Genomic DNA, 18,181 nt, shown 5'->3' with positions numbered 1-18,181 from the left:
GGTCAGCTAGCATATTTAACCATTTTTAAAGTCACACTATTAGGTTGTTCAGCTGATATTAGACAAAGTATGTATGCAGACATTGACAAAATGGTCATCAAACAATCACTTTGTCTCAAGTATTTACCTCTTAGTGGGATAGCTCTGCTACCACTTTTAACAGGAATTCTATCATACTGGAATAACTAACAGTAATGGAGTTTGGAGCTCACAGGCAAAATGCAGGACACAGACTTGGGTGGTTATCTTGCAATTATTTTATTGAATTTTCAACTTTCCAGCTCAGAGATAAACAGTAAGTTTCAAAAATAATCTCTCATACATAGAAGGTGTATGTATCATCCACAGTAGGTGAGATAAAAACATGTACTGTATAGAAGCACTGAGCATTTAGCAATGTTTACACCCATCACTGAGCAGATAAGATTAAAGATTCTGATCCAAAACCTAAATTATGAGACATTGCCACCAAACATGGTACATGGTTTCAAGTTGGCCACAGTGCCTAAAACAGGCTGGTGAGGCTGTTGGATGCAATTATTGTTATAACCAGATACCATCTCAGCAAGGTTTTACAATTAAACTCTACTAAATTTGTATTAATAATCATTTTGGACAGATTGTTGGCACTTTCCTGCCACTCTGTTAATTCAAACAAAATAGTCATATCTTTTTCCCACAGGAGCATGTAGCAAAGTTGTGATACAAGTCTGCCAGCACGGCATATAAAGTGGACACACACACCTTTTTATTAGATTACTAGAGTTGCAAGATATAAAAAAAAGTAAGTGTCAGAGGGATGGAGGATGATTTGATCATAGATTGAATATAGGATATTATTTGGTTATAATGGAATGTTTCAGAAGAAGGCATCTGCATTGTGTTGCAGTAGTGTGCCAAGAAAATTCTCCCTTTCTTAAGAAGAGAGAGAAAATGCCATTATTGGTCAACCAATGAAATTAATGCTGTAAGAGTCCAGGTGGGAACTTGGGGTTGTGGAAAACAAGGGACGGGTGTAGAAGAAAGGAGTCTTTGATCTCTCTGTCTGTCCTGAATAGCTAGCAAATGTGATAGGGTAGGACACGGGATAGGGGGGCACAGCCTATTGAGAAGCCACATTAAATTTCCAATAGATTAAGGAAGGCATGCAAGAGTTTCAATCAAGACCCATTGAGGTATAGGTTCCTTTACAGTCATATAGGCCAGCTAGGTTATTTGAGCAGCCCAGTCCATCACTTATTTTTGGAGTGTATAGAGTAGGGATGAGCTTTATGTTTGGGTCAAACATGATTTTGACTCGAACATTGGCTGTTCACCAAATAGCGAACAATTTGGGGTGTTTGCGGCAAATTCGAAAACCGTGGAACGCCCTTTAAAAGTCTATGGGAGAAATCAAAAATGCTAATTTTAAAGGTTAATATGCAAATTATTGTCATAAAAAGTGTTTGGGGACCTGGGTCCTGCCCCAGGGGACATGTATCAATGCAAAAAATGAGCCGAACACCCCTCAGTTCGGTTTGCAGCAGAACATGCGAACAGGCAAAAAATGTGTTCGAACACATGAACACCGTTAAAGTCTATGGGACATAAACATGAAAAATAAAAAGTCCTGCCCCAGGAGACATGAATCAATGCAAAAAAAGTTTTAAAAGTGGCTGTTTTTTCTGGAGCAGTGATTTTAATAATGCTTAAAGTGAAACAATAAAAGTGAAATATTCCTTTAAATTTCGTACCTGGGGGGGTGTCTGTAGTATGTCTGTAAAGTAGCATGTGGCCTGGTACTTTTCAGGAGGGGGGCACTCTCTCGTCCCCCCTCTTTTCCTGCGGCCATCCAGGTTGCGTGCTCAGATAAGGGTCTGGTATGGGTTTTTGGGGGGAACCCCACACCATTTTTTATTTATTTTGGGTCAGGTTTCCCCTTAAAATCCATACCAGACCTAAAGGGTCTTAAGGGGGACCCCTATGCCATTTTTTTTAAAAAAGTGCAGGGTTCCCCTTAATATCCATACCAGACCTGAAGGGCCTGATATGGAATTTGGGGGGACCCCACACATTTTTTTTTTTCATTTTGGTTAAGAGTTCCCCTTAATATTAATACCAGACCCAAAGGGCCTGGTAATGGACTGGGGGGGGACCCCTGTCATTTTTTTCAATGACTTTTATCTGTATTGCCGGGACCCGACAATTCATTATAGCCGCGAGTAGTTTTAAATGACTTTTTTTCCTTTATAAATTAAATTTTGTGCAGGGACTGTTATAAACATGAGAAACGTGTGCTACTTTACAGGCATACTATAGACACCCCCATGTACAACATTTAAAGAAATACACTTCTCAAAAAATCTGGTCAGTTAAGTAGCAGAGGGGGAGTGGTGTATACAGAGGGGGTTGTTAATCAGTTTTAGCTGCTTTTCTGTTAATTGAAATTAACAACAGGTGCACTAGATGGGAAACAATGAGACAACCTCCAAAACAAAAATGTTTTTTCAGGTAGAGGTGTCTGACATTTTTTTCCCTACTCATCTTTTCTGACTGTTTTTAACTAGTTTTGCATTTGGCTAGGGTCAGTGTCACTACTGGTAGCACAAGGTGATACTTGAACCCTATAAAGGTTGTACAGGCAGTACAAATCCTCCAGGATGGCACATCAATATGTGTCATTGCTAGAAGGTTTGCCGTGTCTCAAGAGCATGGAGGAGATTCCAGGAGACAGGCAGTTACTCTAGGAGAACTGGACAGAGCCGTAGAAGGTCCTTAACCCATCAGCAGGACCGTTATCTGCTCCTTTGTGCAATGAGGAACAGGATGAGCACTGCCAGAGCCCTGCAAAATGACATCCAGCAGGCCACTGGTGTGAATGTCTCTGACCAAACAATCAGAAACATACTTCATGGGGGTGGCCTGAGGGCCTGGCATCCTCTAGTGTGCTCTGTGCTCACTGCCAGACACTGTGGAGCTCGATTGGCATTTTCCATTGAACACCAGAATTGGCAGGTCCGCCACTGGTGCACCATGCTTTTCACAGATGAGAGCAGGTTCACCCTGAGCATATGTGACAGATGTGAAAGGGTCTAGAGAAGCCGCAGAGAACTTTATGCTGCCTGTAACATCATTCAGCATGACCGGTTTGGTGGTGAGTCAGTGATGGTCTGGGTGGCATATCCATGGAGGGACGCACAGACCTCTACAGGCTACACAATGGCACCCTGACTGTCATTAGTTATCGGGATGAAATCCTTGGACCCATTGTCAGACCCTACGCTGGTGCAGTGGGTCCTGGGTTTCTCCTGGTGCACGACAATGCCTGGCCTCATGTGGCGAGAGCATGCATCCAGTTCCTGGAGGATGAAGAAATTTATAGCATTGAATGCCCCCACGCTCACCTGACCTAATTTCAAAAGAACACCTCTGGGACATTATGTTTTGGTCCATCTGGTGCCGCCAGGTTGCACCTCAGTCTGTTCAGGAGCTCAGTGATGCTCTGGTCCAGATCTGGGAGGAAATACCCCAGAACACCATTTGTTGTCTCATTAGGAGCATGCCCTGATGTTGTCAGGCATGCATACAAGCACTTGGGGGCAATACAAACTACTGAGGACAATTTTGAGTTGTTGCACTGAAATTTCAGAAAATGGACTAGCTTGCTGCATAATTTTTTCACTTAGATTTTTGGGGTGTCTTTGAATTTAGCCCTCTGTGGGTGGATAATTTTAATTTCCATCAAATGATGTGCCATCCTTTCATTCCTAACACATTACCCAGTCCATATCAGTATATCCAGCATGAGACGTTTGCCCGTTGAGATCTGATATGTTTTCAAAGTGTTCCTTTAATTTTTTTAAGCAGTGTATTTCACTTTTATTGTTTCACTTTTAAGCATTATTAAAATCACAGCTCCTGAAAAAACGGACGCTTTTAAAACTTTTTTTGCATTGATACATTTCCCCTGGAGAAGGACTATTGATTTTGCATGTTCGTGTCCCAAAGAGGGGTAAAGTCCTAAAGTAAAAAAAAGCCTAGGTAAAAAAATAAAATCATCTTAGCTTTAGGAGTGGATTGGAAGTAAAAATAAGTGGTATCTACTGTAGTGCAAAGTGGATTTGCCTTTTGTAAATAACCCCCTATATCATATATGTGTGTGTATATATATATACAGTACTGTATACCTGGTGCTTTATGAGGGTGTCCCTGTTCATTGTCCATGTGTGTGTATGTGTATATATATATATATATATATATATATATATATATATATATATACAGTGGATATGAAAAAAAATCTGCACACCCTGTTAAAATGTCAGGTTCCTGTGATGTAAAAAGTGAGACAAAGATATATAATTTCATAACTTTTTTCACCTTTAATGTAACCTATAAACTATACAAATTGAACAACAAACTTAAATCTGGTTGTATACACGTTAAACTAATACTGTTGAAGCATCTTTTGATATTATTACATCACTCTGTCTTTTTCTGTATGAGTCTATCAGCATGGCACATCTTGACTTTGTGAAAATTTGCCCACTCTAATTTGCAAAAACACTCAAAATCTGTCAGATTGTGAGGGCATCTCCTGTTAACACCCCTCTTCAGATCACCCCACAGATTTTCAAATTGGATTCAGATTTGGGCTCTGGCTGGGTCATTTCAAAACTTTGATCTTCTTCTGGTGAAGCAATTCCTTTGTTGATTTGGATGTATGGTTTGGGTCATTGTCATTATGAAAGATGAAGTTCCTCTTCATGTTCAGCTTTCTATCAGAAGCCTGAAGGTTATGTGCCAATATTGACTGGTATTTGGAACTGTTCATAATTCCCTCAACCTTGACTAAGGCCCCTGTTCCAGCTAGTGTTGAGCAGAATATGCCATATTCGATTTCGCGATATATCTCGAATATATAGTCGAATATTCGAGATATATTCGCTAAATTCGAATATCCGTGATATTTTATCGAAATGAAATGATTGCGAATTTTCGCTATTGCGAATGCGAAAATAATTGCGAATTTTCGATAACTGCGGTAGGAGCACTCTGATTGGCTCAGAATATTCTTGATATTTTTTCGAAATTTCGCAAAATGCGAATGCGATATTTACTGCGCAATTTCGACAAATGCTGTAGGAGCACTCTGATTGGCTCAGAATATTCGTGATATTTTACAATACAAAATAATTGCGAATATTCGGCAAATGCGGAAGGAGCACTCTGATTGGCTCAGAATATTCTTGATATTTTACAATACAAAATAATTGCGAATATTCGGCAAATGCGGAAGGAGCACTCTGATTGGCTCAGAATATTCTTGATATTTTACAATACAAAATAATTGCGAATATTCGGCAAATGCGGAAGGAGCACTCTGATTGGCTCAGAATATTCTTGATATTTTACAATACAAAATAATTGCGAATATTCGGCAAATGCAGAAGGAGCACTCTGATTGGCTCAGAATATTCTTGATATTTTACAATAGAAAATAAAAAGTGTTTTGCATTGGTGGTGATTCTTTACTCTATCCATCTGTCACAGCCGTTTGTCAATCAAACACCTTGAAGATTGAACACGTTCATGCTGCATGCTTTGGACTTTTTTTCACTTCACATATCAAAGACATTTTTATGAAAGATTATTTTTCTATTATTGGGACTATATTTCTTTATATATTTGTTTCACTGTGTATTTCACAAGTTATTTGCGCTTGCTTATTTTATAATTTGCCCACATGTCTTGTCACTAGACATATTTTTTATTCTTGTAGAGCGACTCCATTTTCTGTCTTGTATTAAATTATGTTGTATAACATTTTTGAGTTGCTGCTGTATTCTCCCCTTTTTTTAAGGTATGCGCAATTTTTTCCTTCTTACAAAAAAAAATAATATCAAACATACAAATATTCATAACAGAAACATACACAAAGCCCCCCCCTTTTGCATCAGAGACAATCAGAGTTCTCCTACCACAGTTATCGAAAATTCGCAATCATTTTCGCATTCGCAATAGCGAAAATTCGCAATTTTTTTTTTTTCAATTTGGCAACATAAAAGGATCGCCTCAGCTTAGCTACTCGGCCCAGGGTCTCTAATCATACCAGCAATGCTTTTAGACGTCGATAGGATGTGATCTGTTTTAAAAATCAAATTGAAAAAATGCGAATATTCGGAATTGCGAATATTCACCGCGAAATTCGAAATATATCGCGAATACTCGAATATGCCATATTCGAGCCGAATATTCGCAATACGAATATTCGTGAGCAACACTAGTTCCAGCTAAAGAAAAACAGACCCAAATCATGATGCTGCCATCTCAGTGATGTGCAATGTTGTTTTTGCGCCAAACATATCTTTTGGAATTATGGCCAAATGGTTCAACCTTGCTCAGACCATAACCCATTTTCCCACATGCTTTTGGGTAGACTTCAGATGTGTTTTTGTAAAATCCTACCAGGCTTGGATGTTTTTCTTCATAAAGGCTTCCATCTTGCCACTCTACCCTATAGCTCAGACATATGAAGAATACAGGAGATTGTTGTACCATGCAGCCAGTACTTACCAGATATTCTTGCAGCTCCTTTAATGTTGCTGTAGGCCTCCTGGTAGCATGCCTGACCAGTTTTCTTCTCGTCTCCTCATAGATTTTGGAGGGACATCTAGTTCCTGGTAATGTCACTGTTGTGCCATATTTTCACCACTTGATGATGACTGGCTTTACTGTGTTCCTTGGTATATCTAATGCCTTGGAAACTCTTTTGAACATTTCTCCTGACTGATACCTTTTAACAATGAGATCCCTCTGATGCTTTGGAAGCTATCTGCGGACCATGGCTTTTGCTGTAGGATGTGACTAAGAAAATGTCAGGAAAGGCCTACTAAAACAACTGAATTTTATTTGGGGTTAATCAGAGGCACTTTAAATAATGGCATTATTTTTATTTTTTTGTTTACAAAAGTTTTATTGAAAAAGTAAAAATCAGGAAGGTTACATGACAAGGTTGGGGAGAGTAAAGAGAAACATGGTAAAATACACATTTGTTTGGTAATAGTACAATCATCGCGTCATAAGGCAAAGATGAGAAATGGTATGTATACATAACAAACATATGAGAAAACATAAGTATATAAAATTGGTAGGTACAAGATAGATGGGGGGAGTAAGGGGAGGGTAAGGAGAGACCTTACATGAGGTTCCAATATGACCATTTTGCATCATAAAAATTGAGGCTATCGTTAAGGGTGTGGAATATTTTTTCTGAAATTTTTAGCATCTTCATCCTAGCTAGTACTTGTGACCATATCAAATTTCTTGATCTCCAGTTCAAGGCAATCATTCACAATATGCAACTGCACAGGGAGTGAAATAGTCTAGCACTAGGTTTAGGAAAATCTGGGATATCGTCAAACAGCAGGCAGATACTAGGTGTGATATTCAATTTGAGTTTTAATGAGGATTCGAATCTGTCAGTAGCCATATGCCAGATCTGATCTAGATGTGGACAGTTCCAGAAGGTGTGGAGAAATGTGCCTGGATCTGGGCATCCCCGGAAATAATTAAGGGAGGCCGTGGGGTAAAAGGAATGAATCCTGGAGGGGGTTAAGTACCACCTGGAAAAAATTTCAGTGGAGTTTCTCTAAATGAGATGGCTTTGTTACATTTACATAAGTGATCTGCCATGGTGCTCCATGTGTCCACCGAGAAGGAACTATCTAGTTCAGCTTCCCAACGGAGCATGGGTTCTGACTTATCAGATTGTGTGGTATCATTAAGGGTTTTGTAAATTCTAGAAATTAATCCCTTATCTCCAGAGGAGGAGATACATATTCTCTCAAACACTGTGTTGGTTACATTGGCTGGCAATGAAAAATATTTAGCAAAAAAAGCTCTGATATTAGTGTAATGTTCATGTTCTGAGCCTGGGAGACCAAATCTTAACTGCAATGAGGAGAATGACAAGAACTCCCATTTAGTAAGGAGTGATCTCAGGGTAGTTAGGTTACTGGCGATCCATGGAGAAAACTGACTCTCATCATTAAAGGCTGCTGGGAATCTGGGATCTCCCAAAAAATAAGCTAGTGGGGGCGGGTTGGAGGAAAGGCCGAGTGGGGTTTCCACCTTGCGCCATATTTGCACAAAGTGGGCCACAATAGTATTGCATTTGAGGAGATTACTGTATAATATGGAATTTGTCCATAGGATACTACGAAGATCGTATGGGCGAATGGAGGCAGCCTCAAGTCTCCTCCAGGGGATATCATGGGAGGGGGAGAACCATTGGGCAAGTTGCACTAGCCTTCCTGCGAGGAAGTAGTGCCAGAGGTTAGGGAGGCTTAGACCTCCTCTGGATTGGGGTCTGTGTAAAAGAGCATAACTGCATCTAGGTTTTTTCCCGGACCAGATAAATTTATTAAAGGTCCTCTGGAGGGAGTCCAATTTGGATTTGGAGATGTTAATGGGAAGGGTGCGAAAATAGTAGAGGAGCTTAGGGATGATGTTCATTTTGATGGCACATATACGGCCAAGAAACGTAATATGGTATGAGGACCAAATTGTGAGGAGATGTTCAATATGTGAGAAGAGGGGGTGTAGTTAGATTTGTATAAGAGCTTATGGGAAGATGAGATGTGCACTCCTAAGTATTTAAAGTAATTGGGACACCATGTAAATGCAAAGTTAGACTTTAAAAGGTCATGTAAGTTCTGAGGGAGGTTAATTGGGATGGCCGAACATTTACTAGAGTTTATGCCGAGGCCCGAAATGTTTTTGAATTTATCTAGTTAATTTAAGAGGACAGGGATAGAGATGAGAGGTTCAGTGAGGAATAGAAGGGCATCATTTGCGTACAAACTAATTTTAAATGTGTTCTGGCCTTTGGTGTAACCTCTGATATCAGTGTTGTTCCTAATAGCTTGAGCCAGGGGTTCAATAGCTAGGGCAAAAAGGAGGGGAGACAGGGGGAAACCCTGCCTAGTGCCTCTGCCTAAGTAAAAAATTTGGGAGTTGTTACCTGGGATCCTGATTCGGGTTTGAGGGGAATGATATAGGGTATTGAAGCCCTGAAGGAATTTATCCGGAATACCAAATCTGGGGAGGAGGCAATTGAGATAGGACCAATCTACGCTATCGAAGGCCTTGTTGATGTCTAGACTTAGTAGACAAGCTTGACGGGAGTGCAGATTAGCGTCTTGTACTATATTGGTTACTAATCTAATATTATCTACAATTTGTCGGCCTGGAATAAAACCTGTCTGGTCCGGATGAACCAAAGGAGAAATGACCTTGGATAACCAATCAGCCAATAGTCTGCCGAAGATTTTTATATCGTTGTTCAACACCAAGATGGGCGGAAATTTTGGGGAAGGGAATGATCTTTCTGCGGTTTAGGGATGAGTGACATGTTAGCAAGGAGCATTTCCTCAGGGAATTGGTTGCTGGCCAGGATGTGGTTGAATAAATTAGTGAGGTGGGAGGCTAAGATAGTTGCAAACTTTTTATAGCAGGAGGAGGAGTAACCATCAGGTCCAGGGGCTGTGGAGGTTTTCAAGGATTTAATGACCCGAAGAACTTTAATTGTTGAACAAGGTTCATTAAGAGAGTCAATCTGTTGTTGGTTAAGTGAGGGGAGTTGTATGTTATCAAGCCAGGCTCTAGAGGAAGGATCCGGGGGGTCTTGGGGGCTATCTAGCAAATTTTTGTAAAAAGCTGTGAATATTTTAAGTACCTCCTGTGGGTGGGTGACTAAATTCCCTTTATTGTCTCTTAGTTTGTAGACGTAAGTGGGTTTATTGTCCTGATTGAGTTTTCTTGCAAACATAGTCGATGGGGAGTTCCTATGGAGGAGAAATTTGGCCTTAGAAAATCTAAGGGATCGTTCTGCATTGGCAGAGAGAATGAGGTCCAAAGCATGACTCTTATCCCTGATCAGTTGGGTGAGTTCCTGAGTGGGGGATTGGTGTAGTTTGTTATATAAGTGCTCCAAGTCTTTGGTAAGACTTTTAATGTCTGCTAGTCTAGCTTTGTTTTTAGACGCAGCTAGGGAGATCAAGTGTCCCCTCAGGACAGCTTTATGGGCTACCCATAATGTGGATGGTGGGGTATATCGTTGATATTTTCAGAGAAATAGTTTTCGATGTGTATGAAGACAGTGTGAGTGTCATGTAGATCCATTAAAAGTGAGTCATTAAGGCGCCAATTGAAGGGTGAAGGGGAAAGGCCTATATAAGAGGTTTCTAAAGAGGTGATGTTGTGGTCAGACCAAGGGCAGGGGTGGATGAGTGCATGGGACGAGTTGGCAAGCAGGATAGGGGTGCAAAATATATAATCTAGTCTGGCATAACAATCATGGGGGTGAGAGTAGTGGGTGTATGACTTCAGACCTGTGTTATGGGCCCTCCACGAGTCAACCAGTTGAAGTTTATTTAAGGAGCGGTTCAGAGACTTAGGGCCAGATCCACAGCCAGCCGCCGTAACTTAAATATTCCCATTTAAGTTACACTGCTGCAAAATTTCGACCTAAGTGCCCGATCTACAAAGCACTTACCTAGAAATTTTCGGCTGTGTAACTTAAATCCGGCCGGCGCAAGGCGTTCCTTTTCAAATGGGGCGAGTCCCATTTAAATTAGGCGCGCTCCCGCGCCAGACGTACTGCGCATGCTCACGACGTCATTTTCCCAACGTGCTTTGCGCGGTTTTACGTTGCGCCGGGTTTTGAGAATCGCGACGGGTGTAAAAAAAAATACGAGTTGCGGCGGGAAAAAAAAAATTGAAAAAAAAAAGACGACGACGTGGGATAGAAGGGTCTACTTTTACAAGGCCTAAACAGTTTAGGCCTTGTAAAAGCAGCCCTAATTTTGCGTTTTCAAACTAATACTTACGGAGAAAAAACAAAGCGTAAAAGCTTTGTGGATCTCCGTAAGTGCTAATTTTCATACCCGAAGCGGCATTTCGACTAGAAATGCCTCCAGCAGCGGCCGAGGTACTGCATCCTAAGATCCGACAGTGTAAGTCCCTTACACATGTCGGATCTTCTCCCTATCTATTGGAAACTGATTCTGTGGATCAGTTCCAAAGATAGAAACAGGGATACGACGGCGTATCAATAGATACGCCGTCGTATCCCTTTTGTGGATCTGGCCCTTAGTGTAGTGAAGTTGACTATAGGTCCTGTGCGTTTCCTGAAGCAGGATAATATCTGCCTTAAGCCTTTTGTAATGATGGAACGCCTTCTTTTGTTTATGGGGGGAGTTGAATCCTTGGACATTGTGGGAAATAATCTTAAGACCCATTAAAGATTATATTTGGGGAGTAAAGATGTAAGATAAAGACCGGTTTAAGTGTATATCTAAGCTGGAGGGCAATGAATGGTGGCCTAAGGGAATTGCAGGGGAGGGTACTGGTATGTACCAACTCATCGAGATCTATTGCGGGCCTACCATATAGGGGGTTAGGAAAAAAATATATACCAACATATAAAGAAAACATCAAGTGAACATGAAGAGCAATGAGTACCATGTTATGCAAATTATGAAAAAACGTGTCATAGCAACCTGTATGCATGTAAAAAATGTAACTGGCCAAAAGGGCCACACCAATTAAGAAAAATAAAATAATACAAAAAAACATGGGGACAAGAAATGCTTGTCACACAAACAATGTAAATAGAACCAAGGACAATTAGAGTCCTAAACCCGCAACCGGGCAGGTCGTCACACCAAAAATGGTGCAATAGCCAACCACAGAGCAGGTGGGGGACAATCCAGCGACAGCGGATGTTCCAGGCATATACAAAGTGATGGCAAATGAGGTGTATACATAAAAAGCTGTGGTAAGTAAGGAGACAGCATAGAAACAGCATATCAAAAAATAACCATAATAGAACACAGGGCGGAACAGCAGCAAAGTGTGTTGCAAAGTTAAGTGTGGAGGTTTTCTTCTCTCATTCTCACACTTAGGACTGGAATCTGGAAGAGAACAGTGGGGGGTTAAGTAGGCCGGGTGACCTCAAAGGCCATATATTAGTGAGATGTGTCTCAAAAAGTCCTGGGCAAAGGGAGGGGGGGTGAAGATCAAGCCAGGGCCTGTGGCTTCAAGCAGATAAGAGTCATTTGGGCAGACTATATTGCAAAACCACCGGGGGTAGGGTTGGGGGGTAAGGTGGGGTGTGGGCCAAGGAGAAGGGTGTATGTGGCAATGTCCAGGGCTGGCTGGAGTATATTCAAGCAGCAAGATCCTGTAGAGGGTGAAACATTCTTCTCTGATCCCTTTGGTTGCGCCTGGAGGCAGAAGTAGACCATATAGGGGAGGGCCTGGGAGTGGATGGAAGGCGGTTAGAAGGCTCATGGGCCAGCAAGCCCAACTTCACCAGAAGCTCTTTGCCCTCAATCACATTATACACTGTGTATGTTGTGCCATTATAGGGAATAGAGAGTTCAAAGGGGAAACCCCAGCGATACTTGATTCTTGCTGATTGTAATATGCTGGTGACTTCTTTCATTCTGCGTCTTCTGTCCAGGGTGGCAGGTGAAATATCTGGGTATATCTGCAGCCTTTTACCATCCAATGTAATACTGGGAGCATTCCTAGAGGCACGCATGATGTCCTTCTTGACCAGAAAGTCCTTCATGCACATAACAATGTCTCTAGGGGGTTGATCAGGAGTGGGCTTAGGGCGGAGAGCCCTATGAATTCTATCGCAGGTGAACGCAGCCGTAGGTCTGTCAGGCAGTAGATCATGAAAAATTCTAGCAACTGCAGGCATGAGATCAGTGACTGATTCTGGGACACCACGAATCCTAATGTTATGGCGGCGGTTTCTGTTGTCCAAGTCCTCATCTTGGGCCTGCATAAAGGCAAAATTATCAGCAAGATTCTCATAATCTTTTCTCAGATCATTATGTGACAGGGAGAGTTCATAATGTTTAGTCTCCAAGATCTGTGCGGTTGCCTATATTAGCTATCTCCTGTGTTAAGGCTGCTGTGGAGCTATGTACCTCCTTTTCAATCTTCTCAACTAGCTTTTCAAATATGGCTGTGAGGCTGGCATCTAAGTCTGCTTTGGACAGGGGAGCATTGTACTCACAGTTAGAGCGCCATGGTGAGGGGTCTGTAGGATCCTTCCCTGAATCCATGTGCTGTACAGCGCCAACACCATCTTGGGAGGCCCTGCTGGTTCTCTGCTCCATGTCCAGGAGATAGTTGGTTAGAGTGTGATTCTTGCGCCGTCTCCGTTGTTTTTCGGCTGGTAACATGCACGGATGCTTCCCGCAGGGGTGCAGGGTGAAATTGTCGGTATTTGTGCGGAATAGCCCTGGGTAGCTGGCCTGGAAGGACTGGGTCGGACGGAGCAAAGCTCAGGCAAGTCTATCCTGCATCGCGCCGCGCATGCGCCCAATGGCATTATTTTTAAAAGGGTAAGTGGTGAATCTAAGGTAAATATAATCCTACAGGTACCACCCGAAAAGGAGATAAAAACAAGAACAGATAAGGTGAAGTGGGACTTGTGTGAGACATGTGTGAGAGATGCTTTTAAACCAATAAATTATTGGATTTACACGATGCAGAGTTTTATTTATGATATTCAAGTGGGACATTCCTAACATCGGAAAAAAGTGAGAGAGATCGTCAGCAGGACCACAGATCTTTGGTCGGATTGCGACCCAAAGGCCCTAGCGGGTAATCAGCCACAAGCATCCCTGGACTTTCTAAAGGTCCAGTATATCTGGTAAGTCTGGTAAGCAGGCACTCATCACCGGTGGAGGTCTCATATGGTGTCCATTGCACAAGGGATTGAAGGGGACTATAATGTGTCTGAAAGTCAATACATGGACTAAGAATTTTAATTTTATTTTAAGATTTTTGCACTGCTGTCTACCTATCACCTTGCTTCTCACATCACTCGTTTCCAATAAGGAGGACTGTTCATCATTAGATATTTGATGCTCTATATGCAAGTTAAGCGCAACTCTGTTCTATGCTATGCTGTTTTTGTGATATCAAACATTTGAGTTGCTGCTGTTTATCTAATTTTCAATTGTTTTGTCATTTGTTAAGTCCCTAATACATTGGGACTTTACATGTACCTTGTAGGGTTTAATAAATACATATACCAAAAAACGTAAAGAACAATACATCTTTATTTTCCATATACAAATGGTTGAATTGAAACGTTGGAAATACAACTGGTTAAAACCACAGTTACTGTTATTTTGTTCAGGATGTGCTGGTCCTGACTGGGAAAATCAAGAAACATGGCCTACGCATTTTGCAGGGAATACCACTTCCTCAGGGCCTTGAAACAGCACAAACTTGTACATATACTATAATAACCTATAAATAGGATATTGTCAGAGTTACAGATATGAATACTAGCGAGCATTGTTATTAATAGTGTTGCTCACGAATATTCGTATTGCGAATATTCGGCTCGAATATGGCATATTCGAGTATTCGCGATATATTTCGAATTTCGCGGTGAATATTCGCTATTCCGAATATTCGCATTTTTTCAATTTTCTTTTTAAAACAGATCACATCCTATCGACGTCTAAAAGCATTGCTGGTATGATTAGAGACCCTGGGCCGAGTAGCTAAGCTGAGGCGATCCTTTTATGTTGCCGAATATAAAAAAAAAAAATGCGAATTTTCGCTAATGCGAATGCGAAAATGATTGCGAATTTTCGATAACTGTGGTAGGAGAACTCTGATTGTCTCTGATGCAAAAGGGGGGGGCTTTGTGTATGTTTCTGTTATGAATATTTGTATGTTTGATATTATTTTTTTTTGTAAGAAGGAAAAAATTGCGCATACCTTAAAAAAAGGGGAGAATACAGCAGCAACTCAAAAATGTTATACAACATAAATTAATACAAGACAGAAAATGGAGTCGCTCTACAAGAATAAAAAATATGTCTAGTGACAAGACATGTGGGCAAATTTATAAAATAAGCAAGCGCAAATAACTTGTGAAATACACAGTGAAACAAATATATAAAGAAATATAGTCCCAATAATAGAAAAATAATCTTTCATAAAAATGTCTTTGATATGTGAAGTGAAAAAAAGTCCAAAGCATGCAGCATGAACGTGTTCAATCTTCAAGGTGTTTGATTGACAAACGGCTGTGACAGATGGATAGAGTAAAGAATCACCACCAATGCAAAACACTTTTTATTTTCTATTGTAAAATATCACGAATATTCTGAGCCAATCAGAGTGCTCCTTCCGCATTTGCCGAATATTCGCAATTATTTTGTATTGTAAAATATCAAGAATATTCTGAGCCAATCAGAGTGCTCCTTCCGCATTTGCCGAATATTCACAATTATTTTGTATTGTAAAATATCAAGAATATTCTGAGCCAATCAGAGTGCTCCTTCCGCATTTGCCGAATATTCGCAATTATTTTGTATTGTAAAATATCAAGAATATTCTGAGCCAATCAGAGTGCTCCTTCCGCATTTGCCGAATATTCGCAATTATTTTGTATTGTAAAATATCAAGAATATTTTGAGCCAATCAGAGTGCTCCTACCGCAGTTATCGAAATTTCGCATTCGCAATAGCGAAAATTCGCAATCATTTCATTTCGATAAAATATCACGAATATTCGAATTTAGCGAATATATCTCGAATATTCGACTATATATTCGAGATATATCGCAAAATCGAATATGGCGTATTCTGCTCAACACTAGTTATTAATATCAAATAAAAAAAAACAAAGGGTTCAAAATATTTTGATCTTCCAGATCGCATCCTTTCACAATATTGCATAATTAACAGATTAAAACTAAATTGAGTTTGTTACATGCTCCACAGTGTGTCGAGAGTCTAAATATTTTTGGGATGTGGCAAGAACTTTCAGGATTAATCTCTAGGTAGTTTCTTTTATTTCTTTTTTTTACAAATTCTTTATTTTTCATTTTTCAACATATCACATTGCCTCAAACCCAGGTTAGTATCACATCAGACAGTACAAACAACTTCAATCTCTACATTCTTATGGTTGTCCTTTTCCTTATTTAGGCTTCCTCTATTCTTATCTACCTCCCTCCCTCTGCACCTCATCTACCCAAATGCTATTGTTTCTTTAGTCCCTCTTCACTTTATCATATCTTTCATCTTTGACGTGATCTTTCCCAGTTTAAGGCACTAGTACCCCATCTTCTCCCCCTCCCCCCCCCTACCTCCGAGCCTATTACCCGGCCAAGAGAAAAAAAAAAAAAAGGAAAAACAAAAAAAAAAGAAAAGAAAGAAGGCCTGGAGCTATCACTCCTCCTCCTAGTGGGCTCCCTTCCTCCCATCTATCCCTCCCCCCCTCCCCCCGCGCTCTATATCTGACATAGGGTGCCCATATTTCTCCCACCCTCTCCTCCCCCTCCCTCAGAGACGCCGTGAGGTTCTCCATGCTTTGCATTTCAGTAATTTTGGCTATCCATTGTGATTTGCTTGGAGAACATGTACTCTTCCAAAGAACCGGGATACACGATCTGGCTGTGACCACTAAGTGTCTCACTAGGGATCTTTTATATTTTTCTATTGACATGGGCAAGTCTAATAACAGATAGGTCGCCGGTTCATCTCCTAATGATATCTCAGTTATTTCTTCTATCACTTCAGATACCATTTTCCAGAAATCTTTAACTCCTTCACAGTTCCAAAAAATGTGTAACAGAGTTCCCTCTTCTTTCTGACATCGCCAACAAATATTTGACACTTGAGGAAAAATCTGATTTAAGACCTCCGGTGTCCTATACCACCTGCTCAGGATCTTGTATCCTCCTTCTTGGAATTTAGATGCTATTGATGCTTTATGATTAAATTGAAAGATCTTTTTCTTCTGAGTTTCCGTGAATATTACCTCTAGGTCTCTTTCCCATCTCTGAATAAAGCCTATCTCTCGTGGCGCTTTTATTTCATTTACCAAAGAATAAAACAGGGAGAGTGAATGTCTCACTGGTTCTCTCTTAAGACACATTTTCTCAAATTCCGTCAGTATTTCTCTCACCCTAATTTGTCCTCGGGTAGTTCGGAGAAATCCCCCTAACTGTCTTCTCCTATAGGGGTCTAAATGTTCGGACAGTTCCCTTTCTATTTCTTCATTAGACATTACCCGATTCTCTCTCTGAAAGTGTATCAGTCTAGTTTGACCTCTATTTTTTAAATTCCCAAAACCTGGGTCACTCAGGCCAGGGGTAAACACTGGGTTCCCCAGGATTGGTGTCATCGGGTTCACTTCAGTTTCGTCCTCTAGGTTTTTAAATATTTTTTTAACAATGCTAATTGTCGTCCCTATCGTTGGGTGTCTTTTGACTGTCTGTGGTATGACCGATTTAGAGAGCCATATTAACCCCTCCAGTGGAATCTCCGTCATTGCTTGTTCTAAGAGGATCCAAGGTTTGATCTTCGGCACAACGCACCAGTCAAGTACTCTCGACAGGTGGACTGCCTCATAATAAGCTAGCGGGTCTGGAAATCCTACTCCCCCCTTTTCTTTTGGTAATGTTAAGATATCTCTTCTCACTCTGGCCGGTTTCCCTGCCCATATAAATCCCGCAAACTTCGCTCTAATTCCTTTAAGGAATCCCTGAGGTATTCTTGTTGGGAGTGTCTGTAGCAAATACAATACCCTCGGCATTGCATTCATCTTTATAATGTTGATCCTCCCGAACCAGGTGAACACCTCCTTGTCCCATTTCTGTAAGTCTCTTTTCAATTGTCTTACCAACGGGACTAAGTTTAACTCTGATATTCTGCTTAATTTCTTCGGAATTTTAGTCCCCAAATAGCCTATATGTGAGTTCGTCCATCTAAATGAGAAGAAGTTAGCTAATTGTTGTTGTTGTGTATTGCTCATCTCTACCCCCATTGCCTCCGATTTGTCATAGTTTACTCTAAAGTTTGAGAGTTTACCATACTTATCTATCTCCGACAGCAGTGGGGGCAGAGATAGCACCGGTTCCGTTACAAAAAACATTAAATCGTCAGCGAATGCCGCAAGCTTCTGCTCCCCCCCCTTTACTTTTATACCTCTGATATCTATGCTTAGCCTTATTGTCCTTAAAAAAGGTTCTAGCGTTAAAACAAAAATCAATGGCGATAAAGGACAACCTTGCCGCGGCCCGTTGCATATATCAAAGGGTTCTGACATAATGCCATTTATCTTTATTTTCGCTTTTGGTCTAGAG

Source organism: Rana temporaria, chromosome 3 (genome assembly GCF_905171775.1).
Source record: "Rana temporaria chromosome 3, aRanTem1.1, whole genome shotgun sequence".
Lineage (NCBI taxonomy): Eukaryota > Metazoa > Chordata > Amphibia > Anura > Ranidae > Rana > Rana temporaria.
This window is presented reverse-complemented; position numbering follows the sequence as displayed.